This window comes from Staurois parvus, unplaced genomic scaffold (genome assembly GCF_062004578.1).
Source record: "Staurois parvus isolate SC_StPar_1 unplaced genomic scaffold, SC_StPar_1.0 ptg000048l, whole genome shotgun sequence".
Classification (NCBI taxonomy): Eukaryota; Metazoa; Chordata; class Amphibia; order Anura; family Ranidae; genus Staurois; species Staurois parvus.
In genome coordinates, this window is record NW_028317844.1 from 17,041,020 (window position 1) to 17,067,540 (window position 26,521).

Genomic DNA, 26,521 nt, shown 5'->3' on the forward strand with positions numbered 1-26,521 from the left:
TTTGAACATTTATAATGGACTGTATATACTGTATTCTGAAGTTCGACTTTAAATTTTGTTTCAATGCAAGACAGAGGTCATGAATATCCCTAGCAATACAAATAGTTTGTTATTTTACCATACCATACCATACCATAGAGATATATCATTCAAAGGTATTTTTTACATAATTTCCATTAGGGATATACTAAATCAGCAGAGGCTTAGAGACATACAGTGAAAGATAAGGGCCAGCAATTTAACTAAGGTAAATTGAAGGAACGGGGCGGTTACACAAGGACTAGAGCTTTTTGCTGATGAATTGGTTCTCATCTACCTTTATTTGCCATGAGCTGATTTAACTATCACTATGGGGTATATTTCATAGCATTACTTCCAATGACTCTTTCAAGTAATTCTGACTTGAGTATTCCTCACACAGTGGAGGTCTAATTAAATACTGTTGCACAGGGAGTTTAGTTTAACAGAGCATAAAATCTTTTTACTTGAAAAAGTGCTGACATTATTAGCTAAAAATGTTGGAAACCCAACCTTAAAATTTCAGCAGGGCTAATAACCATATACAAACATCCTGTACAAGCTGACAGAGGTGTACAAATATACACAGATGGGAAATAATTTCTGTAAGACAAAGTAATTAACTACAAAAAGACAACGCTACAATAATGTTCGAATAGCATGTAAAATACATTTAATTTAATTCCTGAATAGATAGAAATGACATATATTTTTATATATTTTGTATTAAATCATATGGATGCTTTAAAAAAAAATCCTGTTATACACAGTGCTCTGGTACCTACCAACACTACAATAATGTGCTCTGGTACCTACCAACACTACAATAATGTTCGAATAGCATGTAAAATACATTTAATTTAATTCCTGAATAGATAGAAATGACATATATTTTTATATATTTTGTATTAAATCATATGGATGCTTTAAAAAACAATCCTGTTATACACAGTGTTCTGGTACCTACCATGGCAGCCTGGAAAGCCTTGGTGACTAGAGTTCTCCATATTCTGCCCTTAGCGCTGTATTTTATATTATACTAAGTTTGACCGCATTGCCTATATATGCTATAGTATATTGTTTGTGCCCTTCTTTGCTTTGCTCTTCACTCCTCGGAGATGGCACTTGAACTCTTAACTATAGGAAAATTTCTGTTTTCAACCAATTTCTGTACTTGATATGCTAATTCAAAGGTAGGATGATCGTTTGAATAAAAAGAATTTTCCAAAAATAGAATTTCTGTTATATATATCTTTAATCCTGCAGTCTTCAGCTGGTCTGGTGACATCATGGATCCTTCTTTTTCACATCCATCAGTGGCAGTGGGTGGTCTTTACTACAGCGTAGAACCTTTTCAGGTAATGTTATTCAGTGCCACAGTACTCAGGGCCAAGGTCTCGTTATGATCCATCCCTAAGGAGTGTATCCATAGCAGCATGGGCTCAGCGGAAGTGGGTTGAATACAGCTGGCCATCATTCAGCTGCAAAAGAAGCACCATCTAGTGGTGGGGAAGACTTTCTGCTGAGGACGGCACTAGATTAAAGATGAGTATTGCAGTGAAAGTGCACAGCAATTTATGCTTAATTTCTGCTTAAAACATGGATTTCTGCTTCAAATAAACCATAAAAAACAAGAAATAGAGATATACAGTATATAATGTCTGGGTCACACTGCATTACAGGCAACCCATTTTCATGTGTTGAACAGTTCTCACTGTAATTTTGAGTATATATGGATATGGCACAAATAATGAGCCTCTGTTTTGCTCTCTATCCATAGTTACACGTTATCATTTGCTAAATATGCACACTTTTTAGCTTTGTTAAAAAAAACATTATCACTAAAGCTAGTTGGTTATGAACTACCATCAGCAACAAACTGAGTGATTAATTAATATATCAGAACTAGTGAAACTGCAGGCCACAAAGATTTCTTACATTGCATGTAACAAAGCTTCATGTTTTTACAAAAAGGCAAATGAGTTCCTATTTCTTAGGCATATTTCGCCTTTAGTTTCTTTTTATATTTGGATTTTATTCATCAATATTCTAGCCTAATATATGCAAGGTCATTCCTATTCTGTTCCATTATTATCTTTATTAAATATAGAACATGATAATATGTTTTTCAACCAAGAAAGAGATGACTAACTATATCAAAAAAGATACGCTCTTTTCTAAGAAATTCCTATAATCTTCATGTGATCAAATTTGTTTCATTTGAACTTTAAATATTCTGAGAAATTATAATGAATAAAATCTCAGCTTCAGCATCTAATTTATCTAATATGTCAATGACCATTACAAAGTAGCAGCTCTGTTGGTTAACGTTCAGCAACTTTCCCCTCAATACTCATTCACCAATGATATTCCAACATATATTTTTATTATTCATTTATACCAGTTAACAGTAGTATGTAGTATGCACACCCACCATTTTTTGCTTGTTGTAGTTCAGCAATGTATTTCTCATCTAATTTCACCAAAAGGGAGTTGATTTATTTGATTTAATGGATTGCCACCATTTGTGGTAATCAAAATCCCAGGACAGCTAAAACTAGATTAGGTAAAACCTTTAGGTTATATTTGAATCTCCAGGACTACTTATCATAGGGCATATCTGTGATTCACAAACAGACGTCTATAAAATAGTTTACTATGGTAGGCAGTATCATGGTTTTATTATATAATTGTGATCCATTATTGTGTACAAATGGCCCCTATAATTGACAGAAGTTGATTTTGACTCGGCTCAGATGAAATGTGTTTTAAAAGGTTTTTAATGAAAATGGAAAGTTTTCATTAAGAACAAAGTAGATTATTCCAAGAGGTAACTTCTCTTCTAGAGCAAACCCACAGACTTGAAGCTTTACGCAAACAATCCCTATTCCAGAGTGTAGCTACCAAGTTGCAGATTTTCAGAGACAAATTTAACTCAATCCTTTTTCACAAATTCAAAATACAAAGAAACATATGAATTCACAAATAAGCATAAGAAGATTTTGGCTACAACTTTCAGAGGGACAGGCTGAGATCATATGTGCTATAGAAGCAAATCCAGGGAAGAAAGTTTATAGATACCAGAAATTTGTGAAACATTATTTGAGATAAGAAAAGCTTCACAATATCATTGACTCTTCCCTACACTTTAAGTGTCCAAGTAACACATAAACCTATAATACCTTCTCCATGCCTTGTTTTGCTGATGAACATCTTTTATGATGCAAATAGGGTTGGATGCAGTGTGATGACTTCCTTGTCCTTCCTAGAATGGCTTGCTCTCTCATGTCTGCAAGTACTATTGCTTGCCTCTTGATCATGGAAACCATGACCTTGTTCTCTCTGCTACATTTTAATGCCTTTTGCTAAACTTGTGAGCCAAGCATTCCAGCTACTAACACCTGGAGCTCCTGGTACCAAGCCAGCTCATCAATCAGCTACTATAATACCCACATGTGTTATACTTGTGACAAGCCTGGACACCTTAGGAACATCTGTCCTGAGCAGAAGAATTCCTGTCTAGCTGGCCAGCACCGCTTCCTCTGTGTTAAACATAAATGGAATTTCAAGGAGAAACACTAACCACCTACAGCCTCTGATTGTGGGCAACAGAATGTTAAAAGCTTTTGGGGCACCAGCACAGTCACACTCATGTGCTCTGAGCAGGTGGGTGAGAAAGATATCATCCTAAAGAAATTTCTTACTCTCACTGGATTGGTGGGGCCATTCACATGTCCTTGGGGCTGGAAGGATAGGTTGGAGTCCAGAATGACACCAAGTACTCTGGCCTGCGGGGCGGGTTTGATATTGGTGTTGTTGGATGTGATGTAGAAGTCAATGGGGGGTGGGGTTCGGGCTGGGGGGAAGACAAGGTGCTCGGTTTTGGAGAGATTCAGTTTAAGGAAGTGGAGCGACATCCAATCTGATATGTCGCTCAGTAAGTGTGTGATTTGGGCAGAGACCGAGGGGGTGAGGTGGGGGGTTGAGAGATAGATTTGTGTGTCGTCGGCATAGAGGTGGTAGTTGAAGCCGTGAGAGTGTATGAGTTGGCCAAGGGAGGAGGTGTAGATGGAGAAGAGAAGGGGCCCAAGGACAGAGCCTTGAGGGACCCCAACAGAGAGGGGGAGTGAGGGGGAGGTGGTAGCATTATAGGTAACGCTGAAAGAGCGTTGTGACAGGTAGGATGAGAGCCAGGAGAGAGTAGAATCTCTGAGGCCGAGGGAGTGTAGTATTTTGAGGAGGAGGGGGTGGTCAACTGTGTCGAAGGCCGCAGAGAGGTCAAGGAGTAGGAGCACTGAATAGTGGCCATTAGCTTTGGCGGTTAGAAGGTCGTTGGAGCTATTTATGAGCTATTTATTCATCTAGACATGGTGAAAACGACTTGCTGAAGTTCAAACCGAGCATCAGAATGAGGGAATAACACACATAATGGGATAATGAGGGAATAACACACACCTGACCATGGTACAGCTGAGAAGTCAATTGTCCCATTACTTTTGGTCCCTTAACAAGTGGGAGGCACATATGAAAACTGTTGTAATTCCTACACCGTTCACCTGATTTGGATGTAAATACCCTCAAATTAAAGCTGACAGTCTGCAGTTAAAGCACATCTTGTTTGTTTCATTTCAAATCCATTGTGGTGGTGTATAAAGCCAAAAATGTTAGAATTGTGTCGATGTCCCAATATTTATGGACCTGACTGTATATATATCTCAATAGCAATGCAATTATATTGCTGCTGCAAACATGTCCTTATTAAGTCCATGACTTTGACACTTCTTCTAGTGCTGTGATGTGAAATAATAAACGTGCAGTCCACCAATCATTAAAAAAAATTGTACACCTTCACCGTTTGTGCTCTCACCTGGTGTATATGACCAGAACATTAAATGAGGTCATAAAAAGCTTGTGTCCCTTTAATTGGACTTAGTGGTAAATGGATAGGATTATTCCACTTTCCTTGGGATGGATGGATGTGTTCCTTCTTCCCAGCAGAGGGTCTCCTTGCTTCCTAATGGATTTTCCTGGAGTCGGATAGATGGATTGATGGAAATATCCCTCTTCCCACTAGGGGGTCTCCTTCTTCCTTAGGAATTTTTCTCCACAGGTATAATAGCCATGAAATGTAATGAAGAAATATAGTGCCTTATCCTCTTTAAAATTAATTTATTAAATAAAGTAGTGTACTCACAGGTATTTCAAGTTAAAAACACATTAAAATGTTGAGATTTTAATCCACAATGTATTTTTCAATATTGCTGAATACTTGCTGTGTGTTGCTTTAAGCGTCGTGATGTCAGAGCCCCTCCCCTACGCATTACGCCACCAGAGCACGTGGCTTCATCAGGGGGAATTAATTCACATTTTATTTATTTGCATCACATTTTATTTATTTTCATTAAGGGTTTGTTAACACTATGTCGAATGGGAATGCGGGAAAACCAGCATCTGATCACCTGATCAGTGTGTTGTGGTGGTGGTGGAGGGGGTAAGCCCCCTATCAGAACACAATAGCTCAGCAGAGGAAATCACTGTACTAACATTCCATAGTTAGTATGGTTATCTCAACCCGCTGGGTTCAAAGAAAGAAAACATATATCTGTGTACCTAGCATAAGGAACTCTGCCTCTCTCAGGAAGCTACTGTAGGGTAAGCTCTATTATATTCCTATCTGGGTGTGGCAGTGAGTGATACACACATTTTGTAAAGGTCAGAATTTCAACAGAAGATGCTGTAAACAATGTATGCTTCTGTTAAAACATGTGGTGGTGGCTACCGTGTAAGTATTAAGGGTTAATTGTTTAGTTTTCTGACCCAATGATGGTCACTTTTAAACTGGCTATCGAAATTCGGCCTGTTCAGCAGGGAATGGCTGAATTTCACTTCATGTGTGGTTGTGCCTAATCAACAGAAGGGCTTGTTGGAAATTTTTACTTGGTCAGCTGGCCACTGCCAAACAGTTGCAGCTGCTGATCAGTGTATTCTAACAGTGGAGAAATCTACCATCAGAATGTAATGTTCCAACAGGGAGGATTCCTCTGTTCACCTCATTGTGTGGATATATATATATATATATATATATATATATATATATATATATGTCAGACTGATTATGAATGAAAGTCTATGTGCTTTGTTCATATAAGTATCAAAAAGGAAAGCTAAATAGAGGAGGGATCAATGGAGGTCATTCTATAGAAGGCTGTGTAACCCATGAAACCTACTGTGTTTTTATCCCTTTCAATGTGCTTCTACCCTTATGTTTGTGACTGTAATTTTTATTTCTGATAAATGATAAATTATATTACACGGGGAGACACTTCTTTTTTGAAGGAGTTTTTGAAGGAGTTCTGAGATCCCCCTAGTGAGGGAAGGAGTGAGAGATCTGTGTAGCCTAAGATTGGCGAAAATACCCAATTTGAAAATCCTCAATCGCAAGAGAGCCTTGAGCAGAAGTTTCCCCAAAGCATGTCCCAGAGTGAGGCCTGGAGTGTAGGAGTACTGTGGATCTTCAGGTGACACACAGTGGAGAGGACTTGTTAGTTTATGGAAAGGGACTGGTAAGTTTCACATCTGACTACATGTATGTTCTCCCATTTACTATACAAAATAGGTAGCTTTACTATAAGATTGCTTGTGGCTAAGCAGAGTATTTTGGACATTCCTGTATTTGTATTTGGAACAGTGTATGCCCACATATTATACTGGAGGTGTGTGTTAGTGTACTTATGGTATCTAGATGATATGAAAAAAAAAATGAATGCATTATTGTGCAGGAAAAAAATGTGCATTTTTTTTTCTTTTTTTGTAGCAGCCTGGAAAGCATTGCACCCATAATAAGCATATCACAGGTGCAATGCAGGGCTCCTGCAGACTGTCAGCGTGAGCTGTCTGCTCATAACTTGTATGGGCAGGCAGTTACACAATGACAGTAAGAATCAATGAACTACCTAGAGCGCTTAGCTGTGCCCTGGTAGTTCATTGTGATCCAGGGGTGAAACCATTTGGAAACTCGGGCACTGTCCGAGGGCCCGGGGTCAATAGGGGGCCCATGAGATGCCCCTGTTACCTTTTTCATAGGCTTTTTTGAGTTTGGGCAAGGACACAGGGGCCCCATCATCCCCTATTGCCCGGGGGCCCCATGAGTTGTCAGTCCGCCCCTGTTGTGATCTATAAGCTGTCAGCCACAAAGACTGTCGATAGTTCTAGTTCATTCATTCACAGAACTGTGAGTGAATGATGTGGCCAGGCCATGCAGGTGGAGCCATACACAGCCTCACTCTTTACAGATAGTGAAAGCAGATATGAGGAGAAGATCCCTGGCCCGCTGTCATGGGGGGGGGGGGGCGGGGGGGGCTTTACCTATTAAATTCAATGGATGCTAAAAAAAAGTTCTGGGAGGAGGAGAGACAGTCACATGATATGTTAAAATCATGTGATGTGACTGGACTTTCCTCCTATCAGGGAATGTTCTCTGCAGCATTATGCAGGGAACACACTGTATGACACTGCAGGTTCCACATCGCTTTCTGCATATTATAAATTATTCATAAAATGCAAACACAGTGTGGATTAAACATTGGGATGTGTAGCTGTCTGTCATAAATGGGCCCCTGAGTGTCAGAGCATTTATTATCAGGAAGGCTAAAGCAGGCCATAGACATGGGGAAAATCGGCCGTTTTTTTAAAAAAAAAAGTCGTAAATCAGTCATTCAGACGGCCACTAATTAAAAAAAAAGTCGGTGGGTTTTAGTCCCGTCTATGGCCGTCTATTAATATAATAGCGGTGTCCCTGCATAGAAACCCGCTATTATATTTGACAGAAGAAATAGATTATGCAGAAGAAGAAGAGAAACAACATTGTATCTATTTGTACTTGAATAGCAACATCTGTATCTGAAATGCATACAAATAGATGCAATGTTGCAACTTTTTTCTTCTCCGTCTTCTTCTGCAAAATCTATTTCATCTTCTCCTCTTTTCTTTTATTCTTCTTCTTGATATTCTATTTCTTCTTCTCCTGCAAAATCTATTTCTTCTATTTCTTCATAGTCAATTTATTGTCAAATCTGCCAGAAGAACGGCTGACCATAAATTACCACGAAAATAGGCCGATCTAACAAATCGTCCCAGGATTTTTCAGCTTGGACGATTTTCAAAATCTCTTAAAATTAAGAAAAACGGCCAACATTTTCCCCCACTAACGGTACGAATATCGGCCGATTTTTTTATCGGCCGATAATTCGGCAAGAAAATCGGAAATCTATGGCCTCCTTAAGTGATTGTAGATAATGCAAGTAGGATGTTCATAAACGTCTCAATCTAATGGCCCAAAAGGATCCTTGGGAAAGGATCAGGCCACATAGAAGTATGTAAGGATTGGAAGCACTCATCAATTCTCAACATTTTCCAAAAGTGTGGGTTTTTTTAGTTATGCATGAGCCCCTTCAGTTTGTTGAGTAAATTTCACAATGAACTTTGGTAGGTCCTGGCACAACAAATGATGTTCAGGTGCCTCTCTACCAAATAATTTCCAATACAAAGATCCCATGAAATTCAATTTTGTTTTCACCATCTCTCCCCTGATTGTGTGTTTCCCCTGATTGTTGTGCCATCCCATCTGTTATCGTACCTTCCCTGGCTTTTCTTTATGGTGATTGTACATCACCTGTGTCTTAGGGCTAATTCACACCAGCTAAAAAAACTAAAAATTCTTCCTGCGCCCAGTGAAACACCCTACTTCAGGTTCTATCCTGCTGCTGTGCAATGTGGTCAACACAAATTGTGAAAAATAAAGATAAACAGCGCAAACATAGACCTCTACATCAAATCAACATACAAAGTGCAAACATATATAGAAAATTAATTTATAATTAGTTAAATTAATAGTGAAGTCCATCAAAATTAATAAACCAAAGTTCAAAAAATCTCAAAAATATATTTTGTGCAAAAAGAAATTTTCAAATTCTTCTTCTATTATAAAGAAATTTCCACCTTCCACCCGTGAAAACCAACATCAAATGCACTCACCAGATTTAGGTGAATGAAACGCCTTTAAGGAATTTATGGGCTCCTAAACCCTCTTTCGTATCCACTCTGTAGGAATCCTCACCTCCAGCATAGGCTCCACCATCCGACCAGGGAGAAAAAATCTCAGATAGTGTAATATTGCAAAACACCATTCATAAGTGAAATCAAGGATTAAGGCCACTCACATTAAAATCACTTTAAAAAGGCATATTTATTAGGACCAGCTTCTTTCCAGATGAACAGTAGATGTAAGGCAACCTCCCACGGAATCTCACATCACAGCTCCAGGTTATAGCAGAAGCTCCACAGAGACCACACATCTACAGATCCCAAAAAATGGCCGCTGGAACGCACCGCTCAGCGTGCGCTCCACTCACCGGAAGTGACGTCAGACGTAAGGAGTAACAACCGGAAATGCGTCAATGCGTTTCGCCCCTCCCATCGGGCGTTCTCAAGACGTTCATTTCCTGTCTGAAGCTCCCTTACATACCCAACAGGGACCCACCCCTCCGTTCCCATTGGTCAAAACACCTCCCCGGGATTATCAAAAAACCACTCCTCCTGTTATGTGACGTGAGAGTCCTTTACAAATGAGGCATATGCCTACACACTTTAAAATCATTTTTTAGGTTATTCCCAACACTGTTTAATTATCTCCCAGAAGTGACATGTATAATACCACATGTCCCTAGTGGGAAAAACACAAATACAATTTTAAACAATGCCTAACTATTACAAAAAAACATTCTTTAATAAATGAGCAATGAATGACATCACTACTAGATAGCAATAAAAATATGAATTAAATATAAAATAATAATAAAATTAAATTGAAAATGAAAATAAAAATAAAAATAAAATAAAAATAAAAATAAGAATCAAAATAAAAATAAAAATAAAAATAAAAAATAAAAATAAATAACAAAAATAAAAATAAATGTAAAAATAAAATAAAAATAAAAATGAAAATAAAAATAAAAATAAAAATGAAAAACAAAATAAATATAAATATAAATAAAAATAAAAATAAATATAAAAATAAAATTAAAATAAAAATGAAAAATAAAAATAAATATGAAGATGAAAATAAAAATAAAAATAAAAATGAAAAAATGAAAATAAAAATAAATATAAATAATAAAAATGAAAATAAAAATAAAAATAAAAATAAAAATAAAACTACAAATAAAAATATATAAATATATATATATATATATATATATATACTAGATAGCAATAAAAATATGAATTAAATATAAAATAATAATAAAATTAAATTGAAGATGAAAATAAAAATAAAAATAAAATAAAAATAAAAATAAGAATCAAAATAAAAATAAAAATAAAATAAAAATAAAAATAAGAATCAAAATAAAAATAAAAATAAAAAATAAATAACAAAAATAAAAATAAATGTAAAAATAAAAATAAAAATAAAAATGAAAATAAAAATAAAAGTAAAAATAGAAATAAAAATAAAATTAAAATAAAAATGAAAAACAAAATAAATATAAATATAAATAAAAATAAAAATAAAAATAAATATAAAAATAAAATTAAAATAAAAATGAAAAATAAAAATAAATATGAAGATGAAAATAAAAATAAAAATAAAAATGAAAAAATGAAAATAAAAATAAATATAAATAATAAAAATGAAAATAAAAATAATAATAAAAATAAAAATAAAACTACAAATAAAAATATATAAATATATATATATATATATATATATATAAATAAACATAAAAAAAATCAAAATAATATTTATTGAATACAAATACATTAAAATATATAAGAAATCTTTTTATTAGTGATAAGACACACCTGAGGATTTTTATTGAAAATTAACTATGCTCTTACCAATTAGACAAAAAACAATTAATGTCTATGTCCGAATTCAACCCCTTAGGGTACAAAGATCCCAATTGAAAGATCCATTTTGTTTCATTCTGCGAGATGCTCCTTACCATATCTCCTCCCCTCCAATGGGAAAAAATCCGATCAATCCCGCAGAATTTCAAACACGATGGATCCCTATTATGACACATTCTAAAATGGTAGGAAAGACTGTGATATTTATATCCTTTTTTAATAATTCTAATTCTATGTTTGCGCTGTTTATCTTTATTTTTCACAATTTGTGTTGACCACATTGCACAGCAGCAGGATAGAACCTGAAGTAGGGTGTTTCACTGGGCGCAGGAAGAATTTTTAGTTTTTTTGTTTTCAGAGGTTATATTATTTATATTTCGTCTGTTTACCTGATCCTGCAGCCATGGATTTATTTAGTTTTGTGTCTCAAAAAAGGGTGAATGTAGAAGACATTTTTTCACAGAATATAGAGAACACTGATTTGTCTAAGGATTTTAGAATATTAAAAAATTCTTTGGACAAACAGGTGAGAGCGTGGTGGGATGTAGTGACACTTGAAAAATACATTAAAGAAGGAATTACCCCAAGGAGGCTCAGATGGGAAGTTGCTCCCAGTGATGGTCTTGTGGGTAAAGAGTTGGATGAGGAGTGGTTTTCATTTTTCAACCATGTTGAGAAAAAACTTATGGAATTAATTGTACAAAGAAGAAAAAGGAAACTTTTGGAAGAAATAATTTATAATTTAAAGGAGAAAATGGCCCCTTTCAGTGAATCAATGGATTTTAAAGAAAAGGCGAAACTAACTCAGGAATATATAAACAAAGTAGATGAGGATACTAAAAAGAAGAAAATTAAGAAATATGGCAGAGATATACAGGATTATAAATCCCAAAATGTTTACAAGTGGCAGGATGATAATAGTAAGGGAACTGATGACTCTAGAAATTCTTCAGTTGAGGGGGATAGTAAAGATCCAGGTTCTAATTTGGGACCATCTGGAGTGAAGATTAAGGCAGCTACGGTTGCTTTTTCTAAAAATGTACAAAATAATTCTTCCCCTAGAAAAAACATGGATGAGAATCCAACTTCTAACTATGGGGTGCCCACATATAATAGATTTGGACCTTTAATGGGATCCCCATATAATCATCAAAATGAGGGAAAGGTTTTTCCAAGAGGAGGTTTTGTGGGACCGCCATGGAGAGGGGGGAACCAAAGGGGAGCTTACAATTGGAGAGGGAGAGGGGGTCAGTATTACCCAAACAGAGGGGGGAGGGGGGGATGGAAACCACCTCCAAACTATCAGAATTATCAAAACTATCAGGACCTAAACTATCAGGATCCCTATTGGGAAGGAAGAAATACAGGGGATGTAGAGGAGGTAAAAGGAAAAAGGAAAAGGTCAATGTAAATAAAGGAATTTTCAATTTAAGTGATTATATTTTAAAAGAGGAAGAATTGAGGGTCTTAGCATTGGGTCTGAAGTATGCACCTGATAAAAAATTAAATAAATTGGAGACGTATATAGATCTTCATAGATTTATTAGAAAATTAAATTTAAAAAAATATTGGAGTAAAAATTCCAGATCAAATGTTATTGATCCTCATAAGGGTGGAATAATGAGCAATGATGGGAATGAAGGTGTTTATAAGCACACCAATTTGAGGAACAAGTCTGTGTTCAACCCAAAAGTAGGAAATAATTGTTGTATAGATACATTCAAAAAGATGGTAGAATATGATTTGGAGGTATTATCCGTTCCAAATAAGAGGATGAAGCATGATTTAATTAGAGGAATCCAACAATTAGAAAAAAATAATAATATTGTAATAAGATCAGCAGACAAAGGGGGAGGGGTGGTGGTGTTGAATAGGAATGATTATTATAAAGAACTGAATAGATTGGTAGGTGATGAAAATACCTATGAGAAATTGAGGGGTAACCCTATAAAAAGCTATAAGAATAAATTAATGAAACTAGTGAAAAGAGGTGAAAAAGAAGGTTTTCTAAATAAAAAAGAAGCGAGATATTTGGTACCAAAAGCACCTGTTACACCTGTTATATACCAACTACCCAAGATTCATAAAAGTTTATTAAAACCACCTGGAAGACCCATTGTTAATGGGATTGACTCACTGTTTTCGAGACTAGGGGAATATGTGGACGAATTCCTACAACCCCTGGTATCAGGTTTTCCATCTTACTTGAAGGATAGTGGGGATTTGATCTCAGTTTTGAAAAAAATAAAGATTAAAGAGAGCTGTGTTTTGGCCAGTGTTGATGTTAATGCATTATATACTAACATTAGACATGAGGATGCTTTAATAGCAGTGAGGTGGGCATTGGAGAAAAAATCGGGTTTAAAAGGTGATCAAATTGATTTTTTGCTAGATTGTCTTGACCTAGCAATGTCAAATAATTATTTTTGGCATTCCAACAATTATTACAGGCAGTGTACTGGAGTTGCGATGGGAGCGAAGTATGCTCCATCAGTAGCCAACCTTTTTATGAGTATGTGGGAAGATAAGGCTATATTTGAAAAGATGAATGAGAAATTATTACTCTTTAGAAGGTTTATAGATGACATCGTGATAATTTGGAAGGGAACTAGGAATGGTTTAGAGGAATACATCCGTGGAATGGAGTGTAATACTTATAACATCACTTTCACTAATCATATCGGTATGGAATCTATAGATTTTCTGGATTTAGTCATCTATAGACAGGGGGACTATCTTCACACAAAAACATATTTTAAACAAGTGGATAGGAATGCTTACATCCCAATCCACAGCTGTCATCATAGAAACTGGTTGAGGTCCATCCCTAAAAGTCAATTGATTAGACTTAAACGGAATTGTGATGACAATAAGACATTTCAAGAGCAAGCAAATATGTTGTTGGAAAGGTTTAGAGAAAAAGGCTATGAAGAAAATATTTTAACAGGTGCAATGGATCAAGTGAGGAGGATTAATAGAGATGAATTACTAACAAAGAGCAGGAAAAAGAAGAAAATAGGTGAACTGGCTTTTATTACGGGTTACTCAAATCAACACAAGATTATTGAAAACATCATAAGGAAACACTGGTCGATTCTGAAGAGGGATGAGGTTCTCCATGATTTATTACCGGGGAGACCTTCATTCATTTACAGAAAACCACCCACATTGAGAATGAAGTTAGCAAAAAATATTCCAGATATTCCTAAGAAAAAGGCAACTTTTTTGGATACTGTGGGTTTCTACAAATGTAATAGGTGTATGGCATGTAGAAATATGAAAGGAGATACTAAGAGGAGATACTAAGAGGAGATATGATTCGTTTCATTCTTGCTCTACGGGTTCCTCTTATAAAATAAATAATTTTATATCTTGTGACAGTTCCTTTGTTACGTATTTGTTGGAATGCTCTTGCCACCTTCAATATGTAGGTAGAACGTCCAGGAAATTGTCGGTGAGATTAGGTGAACATATTAGAAATATTAAAAAAGGATATAAATATCACAGTCTTTCCTACCATTTTAGAATGTGTCATAATAGGGATCCATCGTGTTTGAAATTCTGCGGGATTGATCGGATTTTTTCCCATTGGAGGGGAGGAGATATGGTAAGGAGCATCTCGCAGAATGAAACAAAATGGATCTTTCAATTGGGATCTTTGTACCCTAAGGGGTTGAATTCGGACATAGACATTAATTGTTTTTTGTCTAATTGGTAAGAGCATAGTTAATTTTCAATAAAAATCCTCAGGTGTGTCTTATCACTAATAAAAAGATTTCTTATATATTTTAATGTATTTGTATTCAATAAATATTATTTTGATTTTTTTATGTTTATTTATATATATATATTTATATATATATATATATATTTATATATATATATATATATATATATATATATATATTTATATATTTTTATTTGTAGTTTTATTTTTATTTTTATTATTATTTTTATTATTATTTTTATTTTAATTTTATTTTTATTTCTATTTTTACTTTTATTTTTATTTTCATTTTCATTTTTATTTTTACATTTATTTTTATTTTTGTTATTTATTTTTTATTTTTATTTTGATTTTGATTCTTATTTTTATTTTTATTTTATTTTTATTTTTATTTTCATTTTCAATTTAATTTTATTATTATTTTATATTTAATTCATATTTTTATTGCTATCTAGTAGTGATGTCATTCATTGCTCATTTATTAAAGAATTTTTTTTGTAATAGTTAGGCATTGTTTAAAATTGTATTTGTGTTTTTCCCACTAGGGACATGTGGTATTATACATGTCACTTCTGGGAGATAATTAAACAGTGTTGGGAATAACCTAAAAAATGATTTTAAAGTGTGTAGGCATATGCCTCATTTGTAAAGGACTCTCACGTCACATAACAGGAGGAGTGGTTTATTGATAATCCCGGGGAGGTGTTTTGACCAATGGGAACGGAGGGGTGGGTCCCTGTTGGGTATGTAAGGGAGCTTCAGACAGGAAATGAACGTCTTGAGAATGCCCGATGGGAGGGGCGAAACGCATTGACGCATTTCCGGTTGTTACTCCTTACGTCTGACGTCACTTCCGGTGAGTGGAGCGCACGCTGAGCGGTGCGTTCCAGCGGCCATTTTTTGGGATCTGTAGATGTGTGGTCTCTGTGGAGCTTCTGCTATAACCTGGAGCTGTGATGTGAGATTCCGTGGGAGGTTGCCTTACATCTACTGTTCATCTGGAAAGAAACTGGTCCTAATAAATATGCCTTTTTAAAGTGATTTTAATGTGAGTGGCCTTAATCCTTGATTTCACTTATGAATGGTGTTTTGCAATATTACACTATCTGAGATTTTTTCTCCCTGGTCGGATGGTGGAGCCTATGCTGGAGGTGAGGATTCCTACAGAGTGGATACGAAAGAGGGTTTAGGAGCCCATAAATTCCTTAAAGGCGTTTCATTCACCTAAATCTAGTGAGTGCATTTGATGTTGGTTTTCACGGGTGGAAGGTGGAAGTTTCTTTATAATAGAAGAAGAATCTGAAAATTTCTTTTTGCACAAAATATATTTTTGAGATTTTTTGAACTTTGGTTTATTAATTTTGATGGACTTCACTATTAATTTAACTAATTATAAATTAATTTTCTATATATGTTTGCACTTTGTATGTTGATTTGATGTAGAGGTCTATGTTTGCGCTGTTTATCTTTATTTTTCACTAATTCACACCAGCCACTGCATTGCAATTGGCTGAAGTGCCGTGCAGTCCAGTAGGATCGCCACAATGCTGATGTATCAATATTGATTTTTTTTAATTAACTTTATTGAAATATCACAAAGACATTTAAGTTAAAATGTGGGTCACGCAGTGAGAGGCAGTGTATTGCCTTACACTGTGCAACGATGGAAAAAAAATGACTGCACACAGTACTTTTTTCAGCACACACCTACCGCACACCATCACAATGTAGTGGTGTGAACTGATATACCACAGCCAAGGCATTTTGCCTTGTCATGCAGTGGGACTGCACAGGAATACGCAGTCCCACCACATCTGGTTTGAATATACCAGATGGAATGTGTTTCTACCTTGTTCACACACACATTTCGTTTTGCACTTCTTCTGAAAGTATTAAAGTCTGAAATTACCCATGAAACATTGTGTTTGGACTAATGAGTTTACTATCCTAGGCCCACAGTTTTGTTATTGTGTGTCCTCATTTGTTTGATTTCCACACTTGCCTCAGTTTTGAAAATGTTTTTGATTTGTGTTTTCATCTTTTGGTTAAAGAATTTGACTTTTTTTTCAGGCCAAGACTATACAGAGCTAGGTGTGCTTAAAGAACAAAGCTCATGTGATGTTCTGAGGAATTCATTGACTGCGGGGTTTGCTTATCATGTAAAGAACGATGTTTACCCGGAAGCCATCTACCTTGATTTTACTATTTCTACATAATAGTAGTACATTGACCTACAATGTTTTCTGTTGCACCTGAAATGATGACCAGAACCAGACGTCCTTTATTGCTGATGAGCAGTAGGCCAAAGTATTACCTTCCACAGCTTGGTAAAAGGCTGTGTGATGCTTTAAAGAGAGTGTATAAGGTTTTGTACACTTTTTTGTTTTTATGTTTAGTACAAAAATCTTGACATTTTTAGATTAAGAAAATATTAAATATTGAAAAAAAGAGCCAAAAGTAAACAGCCTTATTACAAAACCCAGAACATACTGTCAAGGAAGTGCCATGTAATATATATTTAGTTCTAGCAAAAGGATTTTTTGCAAGTTAAAAAATATGTTTTATAAGTTTATAAATTTAAAAACTCTAAATTAAAGCTGATCAAACACCATTAGTTTCCCTTTAAAGTTGACATTTCAACAAGCCCCCTTTCACATGTAGCGGACTCCACTCTGTTCAAAGGGAGATCTGTGAGAAAATCCCCTGATGATTAGAGGACAGATATCACATCCATGCTTGTTCACTTTCTGCAGAGTGGACATGGCGGACCCCTGTCAGCTCTATGGGTGGCCAATTGTAAATGGACTCTACGTGTCCTTTTACATTGGGCTTCTTCCGATCTGGTCTGCAAAAACAGAAAAGGACATAGTCCTCTCCCATTTTTTTTTCAGACCAGAATAGACCCAGATGTAGGTAGGTGTAAATGGACACAAGTCCATTTACACCCAGCTGTCCATAGGGCTCCATGGATCTTGCAATCAGGTCCTCCTGAAAAATGTACAGGCGCACCTGATCAGGACAGCCATGTGAAATGGGCCTAATTCTATAAGTCTTCAGGAATAAATATTGATTAGGTGGTCTGTAAGTAAATACTTTACCTATATTAAATATCTGCTTCTTTTCTGCAGACACTAAGAAAGGTCATTTCAGTAACTTCCTCTAATTGAGTGCCAAGGGAGGGTCTGTCTGCTGAAATTTTATTAGTCCCAGAGTCATAATAAGAGAAACTCGCCATGCCCAGTAGCCTTATATGTTGTCTGTATCAAAGAATAAGTTAGGCTCCCTGCAGTAATCTTAAGAGCAGCACCTGTGCGGACTTATTGAAAAAAAAAAAACAGCAAGCCATTCACAGGAACATGGAACATTTCTGGAGTTCCACTCCTGTCGCAACTGTCATCATTGCTAGGAATAAAAGTTAGTTTTCAGTTTTAAAAAAAATTAAAGCAGGTGGTAGATTGAAACAGAAAGTTAAACTCAATAGTATTAAAGTACAGGGCAAGATCATAAATGTGCCTTATTTGCTGATGATGACCTTGTGTATGTGTCTGCTCCTTGAGTGTCTTTACCTAGTCTGCTCAATTTACTTCACCAATTTTCTATGGCCTCGGGTCTTACTCTGAATTCCTCTAAAACAATTGCTTTAAATATTTCTTTACCCACATCGGAGGTTCAATATCTTTGGGACAACTTTGATCTTCAGTGGGCCCCCCGCTCTCTTCCCTATTTGGGGATCCATCTCAGGAGCTCTATTTTAACTCTATATCGTGCTAACTATCCCCCTCTTTTTAAACGACTCAAGACCAATTTACATAATTGGCCAGATCTCCCTTTATCCTGGTTTGGTAGAATCAATTCTGTTAAAATGACGTTTCTGCCAAGACTGCTATATTATTTTTGGACGTTGCCGATTGCAGTCCCCAGATGGGAAATCTTACTCTTACAATCTGCTGTCTCTGGATTTATATGGGGAGGTAAACGTCCTCAAGTCAATAAGTCAACTTTATTTTCTCAGAAAAAGCATGGTGGTTTGGGACTTATGACTTATTTAATCTTATGACTTATTTTCATGCGACTCAGATAGTGCAGCTTTCCTGCACTACATCTAGGGGCTATGTACCTCAAGGGGTTGGCATTGAGGCCCTATCTTGCTGTCCGTATGCTATTGACTCCCTTATGTAGCTTCCCAGTCGGTTGCGTCCTCCCATCCTCTGCCCTGCATTATCATATTCTTTAACAATCTGGGATAGATGATGGGCCTGCAAGCCTTTATTTTCCCTACATACCTCTCTGGCCCCAGTTTTTTGTAATCCTGAATTCACACCTGGTTTAATACCATCTGTGTTTCAATGGTGGATCAATAAGGGCTTTTTGCATATCAGGGATTATTTGGAAGGACTTCATCCATATTCTTTCCAATATTTTCAGACAAAATGCCACCTGCCTTCTAGCGAACTGTTTCGCAGTCATCAAATAATGTCTTTTATCACTAGCATGCTTAAATTACTAATGGAACCCTGTAAGCTCACCCCTCTCGAGGACTCCTGTGAGGCTATGGGGACTATGAAAGGTCATCTATCTAATATATATACTTCCCTTGTTGATCCAAATATTAAGCTCTCTTATATGGTGCACTGGGAAAGGGATTTAAATATTTCTCTGGAGTTAGACACTTGGCAGAATACGGCTAATGCTTTGCCTAAAATCTCAATTAAGACTACACTCATTGAATCTAACTACAAAACGCTTCTTTGGTGGTATTTGGTCCCTACATGTCTTGCTAAAATGTACCCTTCTGTGTCACCCAGCTGTTTTTGACATTGTGGACAGGAGGGTACTATGCTCCACATATGGTGGAAATGCCCTGTGGTGACTAGGTTTTGGATCCATTTTTTAATTTCCTTTACTCTGTAACTGGGGTTAATATTCGTAGATCCCCTAAAATAGCTCTATTTCATTTATTGGCCACTGATATTCCCAAGAAATCGGTTAAATTGATTCTTTATATCCTGTTGGCGGTGAGAATTATGATAGCCAAACACTGGAAACAGTCAGCAATCTCGCTGGACTTAGTCAAACAGAAACTTAATTGGATTATGATTAATGATAAACTTACTAGTATACTTAATAACAACACTTCTAAATTTGAGAGCACTTGGGACCCATGGATTCGGTATATTTCTGCTATTTAACGGACTCTTGGCTGACCCTCTCTCTTATTTCTTTTCAGGGTTTTATTCTTTACTTTTCTTCCTCAGTTCTTTCCTCACTTTTTGTTCTCTCTACTTTTGTCTACTATTTTAATGATATTATTTGTACTAATCTGTTTATGGTGCAATTTGCTCATAATCGATCAGAATCTGAATGTGCTACCAGTGTATTCCTCTCATTGCACTTTATTGGTTGATTTTGTTGTTGCATTGCAACACATTGTACTTTAATTCATTGCTTGATGTTCTACAACTCGTCGTGTTGGTGGGTTGCATTTTCTGTCTTTCTGTATAATGTTTCTAAAAATCCTAATAAACATATTGAAATTTAAAGTACAAGGTGGAAGAGGCACATTCCTTGTGAGTAAAAAATATATATATAAAAATCCCTTTTTTTTCCTCATACTTCACCTCTGGACTACATTTATGACAACTCAAAGCAGATTTGTTGTTAGAGCCCAAATGGCTCAAGTGGTGATGATATATGATAAAAAAAAGTGCCCTTAAATTGTATCTAAACCCCAACAAAATGTAATAAATGGCAGCTTACCAAATCTTAAATGTTATTGCTGAATTTGTTTTCTTTTTTTTAAGGCTTTTTTTTTTCTTTATTTTCATCTGGACAGTAACACACTCCCTGTGTTAGGGTGGCTACATTCTATGGAGGAGCAATAGGAGCCACCACTGGACAACAGCATCGTCAATCAATGGGAAAGGTAGTGTTAGATGCACTAGAAAATTTAGATAGACTGGACAACTGAAAGCCACACTCCAGATAACCTTTTTTTTAACAATTACAGCACCAGTTTTGTATTAAAGATTTTACACAAATATATAAAAACTGACCATTGTATGCAACCCTCTTTGTGTTAAATGGTTTATCTCAACCCTCTAACTGCCACTTTTTCTGGACAGTTTGGTCTATTAAAGTGGAACTTAATGCAAACATTTTTTTAAAAAATGCAAACAGGCTGGCTCTTTATTGTGGAGGAGGCATGCAATGTCTTTTCTGCAATAAAATAAACTCACTTGACTATTCTGAATCCTCTGAAAAAATGTATGTGGAGTTGCACATGCACAGCTCCATTTACATTTCCAGCAAAGTGCCACTGTGCTGGGATGAAAGATTCCCACGCATGTACGGAAGTGATGTCATCCCCACCATGAAGAAGCTGGGGAGAAGATGCCGGTGAGGGACCTCGCGGGCGTTGAACCACTAGAAAATAGGTGAGTATTTCTACCTTTAGTGTCACTTTAAAGGAAGTTGGGTCTGGTTAGTAGATTATCCTGTTCTTATTTGTTAATTTGTACTTCATGGTGCACAAATTATATATGAGTTGATACTCTCCTGTAACTGTATTGTACACCCACTTGTTGAACACTGTACCATGCGTTTTCCTATGTTGCTCCATGCCTTGTACTGTTCTCTTTCTATATTTGTTTATAGTTTACTCTTTCTATCAATAAACATTATGAACAAGGAAGCTGAAAAATAACAAACTTACAGGCCAGATCACCAGGTGATATTACTATAAATATAAAGAGAATAAATAAACCTAAAAAAATAAAACTAAAGCAGGATTAACAAGCTGCAATACATTATATAGATACACTTTGGGTTTAGATAGGCTTTAAAAGGGTAGAAGAAGAAAACATTTTTTTACACTGAGGTTGATAAATTACAGCACTAATTGATTTAGATCAGTTTTAAGTTTTCTCCCCAGAGTTTGTCAGAGACTCTGGCAAGGCAATCATAGAGGATGTCATTGTTGGAATGTAGCAGAAACACATTCGGATATTTATCCAGAATTCCAGCAGGTAGTTAAGACAAGTTTATCATGCTACATCACAGTAAATTAGGATTGGAATTAAAACATTAATGTCCAGAAAGTATTCCAGCTCATTACAACAGCAAATTTGAAATCCATGGCCCATGCTGTTTGTATGGTTTGGTCAAGTGGTAGTGCCAGAGGCTGAAGAACTGTTGCACTATTTATATTACAGCATTCACCTTCAATAGGCCACTAGCACAGTTCTTACATTAGAGTTATAGATTTATTCTAAGATAATCCTCAATTATTATTACTATTATTATACAGGATTTATATAGCACCAACAGTTAGCACAGCACAGTACAGTTACAATACAAGAGGGATCAGATATGTTCAAATATCATAGAAACCCAGAAAGATTGTGTTTCATTGTGCAAAAAAGCATTTAAATGACATGAGAAAAGAAAAACAATTTTAAGGTCGTGTGTTAAGCCATTAAGACAACAATAAAATTATGTAAAATAAAAAATGTAACCAACATCACACCATGTTATACTTGTCTTTATTTTCTAGGATCCACAAGTGCTTCTTTAGAAAAAATATTGGAACAAGGCTGTCTTGGGATAAAACATCATTAGTTACAGCGTGCAGTTTGTTTGAAATATGCGTTCCAGTACTTTAATATCTAAGTACCGCCTTGTGGAAAACTAATTACCTAACCACTGAGAGCTTCATAATGTCCTGCATTTAAGTCCTGAGCGTCATACATAATGCATGGGAAGCAGGCTCTGCTCTCTGATTACAGAACGCTGTCATTAAGTGAGCAAATTAAAGATGTGAATAATTCACAGGCTGAGCGTATTGTCAGCGCTGCATTGTGAAATTAGAATTTCTAATAAGTGCTGCAATTTTTTTTAACCCAATTAACACAGAGAACGTCTTGAGACTGAATAGTACAATAAAAATTATTACCTTATTCTTTTGCTTTACAACAGACAAATTAAATACAGTACTTAATTTTGCAACATTAATTACTTTATTGCAGGAAACTACTGTTTTAATCAAAGTTCAAATATTTGCATGAAAGTAAAAATACACATAAAGCTTTAATGTATTTGTCTGAAAATGTTGGTCTACAGGGCTGAGATGAAATCCGAATGGAAATATTTAATGCTTTTAGCGCACAAAACAAGACCTAATTGTCAGTGACCTTTCTTATGTGTAAGCTTGCAACACGCATATGCTTCTGTATTATTAGTCTAGTTTCATTAGTGGAAAAAATAATATTGTCCTAGCATTCTATGACTCAAAGGTATAAGATACAAATAATGTTTGAAATGCTTTACATTATCAATGATATGAAAAATATCTACTGAAAAATTCTTACCCTGGCTTTTATTGTTCCAATAGAAGGTGTATTTCTCAAGATTTTCAGGTCCAAGAGAACTCCTGAGTTATGAAGATGTGGATCCCTTGGAAAAACTCTTCACTGCCATGTCAAAGGTATTTTTCTTTAGATTGTGAATTCTCCCTTTTTGTACAGTGTTAAATCACATGCAGCTGCTGGTCGCTGCCTGATGTTTTGCCTTAATATCCACGGCCGACTGGATCCACAGGCTGGAGAAGTTGGAAAAGAAGAGAGGAAAAAAACCAGGAGCATGCAGCGTGTCTTTCATCAGGCACAGCAGTTCCCTATTTTCTTACTATTTCGATAATTTGATAGTGTGCATGTATGTGTGGATATTAGGAATGTAGGTATCAGAGGCACTCTCAGTGCAGAACCCAAAGATATGGGGAGAGACTCGGAGAGGGAGATGGAGAGGAAAGAGAGGACTGTCAGTGCAGATAAATCTGCATATGGAAATTAGGGTAATCCTGGGTACAGTTTTATTTAACAATGATGTGGTGCTTTTTAATTAGGCTGGAACCTTAGCCATAGAGAACGAGACAGGGGAGGAGATAGAATGCAAGCATTCAAAACTTTAGTGGGATTAGCAGCTGCAAATTAACTTCTTATATTTAAGCGTCCAAACTACTTAATAAAATCTATTAATTCTACCAGTGCATTGCAGAATCTACCTATTTATCCTTACATGAGAATTGGTTTCACAGGCAGGTTTTAAGTGAATCTGTCACGTGTGAAGTGAGATTACAGTGCTGCAAAGCAGACTGAGAAATTGTAAAACTTACTGTTACTAATTAGGTTCTTGATTATATTGCCGAATACTTAACAGTGGAAAACAAAAGGCTGGGCTCTTTCTTTTAAACCTCAAAAAATTATAAAAGCTGCATGTAGTCAGAGCTCTCACTACTTCTGCATGACTGATAATTACTGAATATGGCTACACCCAGAGTAAATCATTTTGATATTGTACCACTAACCCCACAGAAGCAGCTGAATTGTTTTGTGATTTCTCTGCACACCTGATGACGACACACCTCACTCACCCAGTACACCTTGACATATTTCAAACTATTTTTTAGGCAAAGCATAACATAAAAGAAGAAAGAATATGCAAATGTACTACAAACAATCAGTAAGGCAATGACATTACTCTGAGAAATATGGTTAACACCTGCAGTATACTGACCAACAGTAATTAACAGACCTGAACTGCATTTACCTAGCAACAGTATATAAAGGCAGTCCTAGCTTGCTATAACAGTCACCATTTTGTCAGACTGGCCAGTGAATAATAATTATAATTAAAAAAAAAAGTTGGCTGGCAAAATTGGGGCCCTTAAAAAAACAGTTCCCGGCAGACAACAGATTAACTTGTTGCCCTCCTCTGGGTCTCCAGACACATGATTACTGATTCAGTAAAAGACAAGTTCAACTCATACAGGTCATACAGGGATAGAAGTTGCTGCCATGTCTCTCTTTAAATCCTGCAGTCCCTCTTTTCCTCCCTTACAAGTGGTGAGAGTGCTGTCTAGTACAATCTGATTTCACCAAGCATCAAAATCACAACCTCCCAGAGGGAAGGTTCTCAGTCTTTTTACTTCTGAGTTCTCATCTGATTGTGGTTAGCTATGGCAGGGACCCGGCAATGTGGGCAGGACTGTGGGCATGTATAGGATGACTCCAACTCATGTTTTTTCTATCTTACTATGCTGTACATTTGGTGGATCAGACTTGGAGTTTGAGACTCTCCAGTCCACCCACTGCAGCAAGAGCTTGCTTTACTGAGACAGTAAACAGTCCTTTAATATATTACTGAGTGTATGCAGCCTGAATGGGGGGTAATATGGGCAGGACTGTGAATGTGTATGTGATGAATATGTGTATGGGATGAATCAGACTCCTGACTTGTCCATCTAATTATGCTGTACAGTGGCACAGGGAGTCTAAGACTCTTGTGTCCTCCCACTGTGCAGCATAGTTACATGGACAAGCCAGGAGTCTGATTCATGCCATACACATATTCACCACATAAACGCCCACAGCCCCACCCACACTGCCAACCATTCATACTCTAAATCCCAGGGCATGGTGGAATTTGTAGTCTTAGTAGGTGCTAACAAACACTAACAGGAAGTGATGTCGCCACTTCAAAGATCCCTCCTCCTGAAACCTAGGGGATAGAGAAAATTCTGTGTAAAGAGATGGCATCACTGATTTTTAAAACTGTGAGTTTTGTACACAACATGCAATTGAAATATAAATCACATTCAGTTTTGTCTAACTACACAGGGAAAATGTGAAAATGTTATCATTATCCCCGAGTTCTTTTTTAAAGTTGGATATATAATCAATTAACTAATATTAGGGCATTCAGCTGTGGAGGCCATGTGCTTTGTCCTAGTCATCACATTAAAAAATAAAGTCTTGTACGCACAAGCCAAATTTGGCTGGTTTGTCGGGAACTGTCCAACTTTCAGCCTATGTATAAAGCCATCTGTTCTACAGAAGTCAGACTCACATCCAGCTTCTGTCAAATGGGCATGCTGGGAAAGCATCAACTGACTCACATCCAGTCAGCGCTGGCAGCCAATGGCTACGTATGCTGATCAGTGTGTTCTAGTAGGGGGCCTGTCCTACTGTCAGAATACAAAGGCACAGTGGACCAACATCAGTTGCTTTAGTACAGCAATCTCACAATTCTCTTTTTGTTCTGCCCACTTGGTTGAACAAAAAAAAACACTTCTAGTGTGTACCCAGCTTAAGACGCTGGCTAAATGATAGGTCCCATATGAGACAATGGAAAAAGTGTGGCACGATATTTGCAAACTGTTTATCATTCGCATAACATCAGGAAAGTACAAACTAAAGCGAGGTTTAATGCAAACAAACACAACTTTTTGGTAAAACACAAATGATGGGATTGTGTCGAGTAAAGATATACCAAGCATATTGAGCCTTAAAATTGCACATACCCGTTAAACCTCAAAAACCTATGGTACCCCAAATTCTCAATAAGCGACATTTTCCAAGCCTTTTCAGATTATCAGTTTAAGAGTTTACCAGTTTTAGAGTTAACCAGAAATTATGGCCCTAGGATTATTGCTGTCACTCCGACTTCCATGGTGATATATGTGTAGCACTACACCCTTAGGAGTTGAAAGAGATTTGGGTCCCCCAATAGTCATGCACAGCCAGGCATCACATATTTTCCATTCGGACTTGCATCAGGAGACAGAAAACCAATCCTTGAGCCTTTGAGCCTTTTTTTTAAGTTTCATTAGGGATGTAGAACTTGGGTGGGGTAAGCAGTGTATGGGATTCCCAAAGGAATAGTAACTGAGGACAAACTTCCTGAACTATATTACAAGTCCCAAAGTCAGAACTTCTCTTCCAGGAAAACTCTCCATCCTCTCCTGGTATACCACCCCAGACCCCAGATAAATCCTCTTCTTTCCAGCTGTCTAGAGGGATCCCTGGGCAAGGG

At 36.3% G+C, this 26,521-nt stretch overlaps 1 long non-coding RNA gene across 10 annotated transcripts in view; it reads right to left on the reverse strand.

The window, feature by feature from the left end:
• LOC149470366 (uncharacterized) overlaps positions 1–23,504 on the reverse strand; it is a 502,914-nt gene extending 479,410 nt beyond the window's left edge. For all 10 annotated transcript variants that reach the window (XR_016309161.1, XR_016309158.1, XR_016309154.1 and 7 more), the window contains exon 1: positions 23,020–23,504. This is a non-coding gene — a long non-coding RNA (uncharacterized LOC149470366). The remainder of the gene's footprint in view (positions 1–23,019) is intronic.
• Positions 23,505–26,521: the final 3,017 nt, after the last annotated feature.